Below are 2,943 nucleotides of genomic sequence, written 5' to 3'. Positions count from 1 at the left end.
ACTCAGATTTAATGTTTGTTATCACTAAAGTATCGATGAGACTTGTTTGAGAGCGACAGTCCTGCTAGCTCTCCTCATTCCTGGTGGTAGTGATGGGAGGGATGTGGGATGTGGGTTGGCTACAGGGAGGGATATCAGATTTCCTACACCCCACAAAAGCAAACACAGCTAGTCGGCAGTGTGTGCCGTGCATCCCCGGAGTCCAACTGCTGCTCTGAAACCAATTTAGCAGCCCATGCTGGATGGAGTAAACCTTCTTTTCTTCTATCCATCCATCCATCCCTCCCCTGCTCCCCCCCTTTCGTTTCCTTCCCTCTCCCTTCTGCTCTGCTCAGCTCTCCCTGAACGTTACTCTTTGGAAGACACAGTGAGACAGAGGGAGAGGGAGAGGGGGGGAGGAAAGGGTGGGAGAGTTTGGGCATGAGAAGGAGGAAAAATAAGGGGAAAGGGTTCTCTTCTTTCTGAAATCATGCTCTGGATCAGTCTGGAGAGGCCCAGTGTGTTTGGATTGGCATGGCGGCTGGCAGACGACAGGGGGAGGTGGAGCTGGAAGAGAGTTATAAATAAACATTTCAACAGGGCTGGGAGAGGTGTCGGCAGGCCTCAGGCCACAGTACCTTCCCTGGGCTCATTGGCGCCCCTCCAGGTCACATTACAGGGGTAAATTGCTGCACAGCAACACGGTGTGTGTGTGTGTGTGTGTGTGTGTGTGTGTGTGTGTGTGTGTGTGCGTGTGCGTGTGAGAGAATAAGGGAGAAAAAGAGTGAAGAAACCTTAGAGGAGGAGTGTTTGTTGCTATAGCTGCAAACTCAATGAAGGCCTCACTTTGCTTTGCATGGAGAAAATTAGCATATGATTACAGAAAGACAAAATGTTCAACCTTGTTGAAGATGTGCAAAGATTTAGTTCCAGGTTGAGGAATTATCATTCATGCATTGCCATTAAAACATGAACTAAAGAAGAAATGTGGTGTTATATTGTACATACATATGTGTAAATATTTGTATTGATAAAGTGTTGAATAGTTACATTTCTTATTAAATATGACTTGTTTATACTAACAGTTAGATGCTGGGCGAACATGAGGAAGCTACAGGAGAAGCGCGTGAAACAGAGTTTTGATTTGTTAGTTAAATAAAAAACGTCTTCCTAACAGCTTCACAGGAAAATGTAAAATTTTGTTTTGTTTAAATAATGACGATAAAAGTTACAGATATTTTGTGATTCAACAACCTTTACTATCAGTTACCTCTCTCATAGGAGAAATGTACTGCAATGACTTTTAATAAAACATTTTTTAACTTTACTCAAACTTTATGCAACTCCTTCCAAGTGCTGTAGAAAATTAAATGAATGCATGCATGATTTAAAAATGTAAAATAAACTACATAGATAAACTGTGATGTGCACAAGAAGAACAGAAAAGTGGAAGAAAACCTCGACACTTGTGTGCCCTTACATGTGCAGCAGGAATTTGCTCTCATCCATCACTATGTTGAGAAGAAATAAGCAGAAAAAGAAAATGTTGCTGTCATGCCAAACACCTACCGGTAACTGGCATTTTGAGAGAAGCCACAGGGGTAAAGTTCAGCACAGTGAATCCATCCTGGGAACGAGAACAGACGGCCAACACTCTGCCCTCCTCTGCCCTGGCTGAAAGCTGAGGAGCTGGGCACCGGACTTAAGAAACTGTTGGCTGCAACTCTGCACTTACTTATGTGTTTTGGAATGTCAGAAATGGATATCAGAGTAAGGTGTGGCCTAAGGAAAAGTTCTAAAAATGCTATGGACTGAATAGAGGCTGTATGGGATGTCTCCCAAAAAATTGAGGGTCCCTAGTCTGCGTGCAACAACCACTAGGTTGACTGTTGTGTGCTGATTTCTCTGTCCAGTAGACACTCCGCCTTTCAGATGGTTTTCCATCCGATCAGGCCTCAGCGTTCCCCTCGGGTTCCCCCCGTAACTAAAGTTTACAGTTGACAGGGCAGATCCCAAAGTTCTGCTGTAGGAAAAGAGACATTCTGGTTTCATGGTCACTTATTGCAGGCAGATTTTTATGGTTTTATTTTGGCTGAGAACCGGTGCTTTTGGCTCGAGCTGTCCACATCTGTGCTCCACAGGAGTAATCTTGTGCCTCCACTGCAGCATTTCTGCACAAAAAAACTGGCGTATGGTGATCATATTTAACGTCATATCTTTAGGTGAAGACAACTACCTATAGAAGTGGGCTTTGGGACTAAGTTTCTTTGTACAAATTATTTTATTTGAAAAGAATTTTTGTGGTTGCACCATTATAGCAGCTAACTTTAGGACTTCTTGAACACATTAAGTCTTTCATGAAAAATAAAACGTCCAATGGAAAGCAGAAACGATAAAACACTGTTTTTTAAAAAGTCTGCAACAAAGAAAACTATTAGAAGGACTTGCGGATCCAGCTGCATTTTAAATTGAGATGAAAGGCAAAAAGAGAAAGGAAAGAACTCGAGAGAGGAAAAGAACTCAAAGGGAAATGTAGACCACAAGACCCTATGAAGTCAAAGCGAGCCTATCTCTTTGAGTCAATTGTGGTTTTGCTCCACGATTTACTATAAAAACCTGGCAGTGTCCATAGGGGCTAGTTAGCAGATCCCCCTTGATATGACTCGGGCTGGGTGGCTTCACCACATGCTTGGCCAGGGGTGAAGTGACTCATAAACACTCAGGGGGGAGGGTGTGTGTTCATCCACCTGTGCAGAGACTAGACTGTAGTACAAACAGGCACGACCTCCCTCTGCTTGGTCATCAGAAGACAAGAGGTTTTGATAATATGCAAATTAAATAATTATTCTAATGTATTTTTCTTTCACACTGCAGCTATGTTTAGTTATAGAGGGAGAGTATGCAACATACATAAAATAAGTTTTCAGTGACAAAAAGCTCTCTCAACTCTCGGACAATTTCACA

General features: G+C 42.8%; 1 long non-coding RNA gene across 1 annotated transcript; it reads right to left on the bottom strand.

Annotated features, from left to right (window-relative positions):
* Window positions 1-267: 267 nt before the first annotated feature.
* Window positions 268-1,671, bottom strand: LOC132974030 (uncharacterized). Its single transcript, XR_009673091.1, has 2 exons — window positions 1,549-1,671; window positions 268-546 (listed from the first exon to the last, which is right to left on the bottom strand). It is a non-coding gene; the product is annotated as an uncharacterized LOC132974030 (long non-coding RNA).
* Between the last annotated feature and the right edge of the window lie 1,272 nt (window positions 1,672-2,943).

The sequence above is a fragment of the Labrus mixtus genome, chromosome 5 (genome assembly GCF_963584025.1).
Source record: "Labrus mixtus chromosome 5, fLabMix1.1, whole genome shotgun sequence".
NCBI classification, from domain to species: Eukaryota; Metazoa; Chordata; class Actinopteri; order Labriformes; family Labridae; genus Labrus; species Labrus mixtus.
The sequence above is the reverse complement of the archived record's forward strand: the minus strand, read 5'-3'. Positions and strand labels throughout refer to the sequence as shown.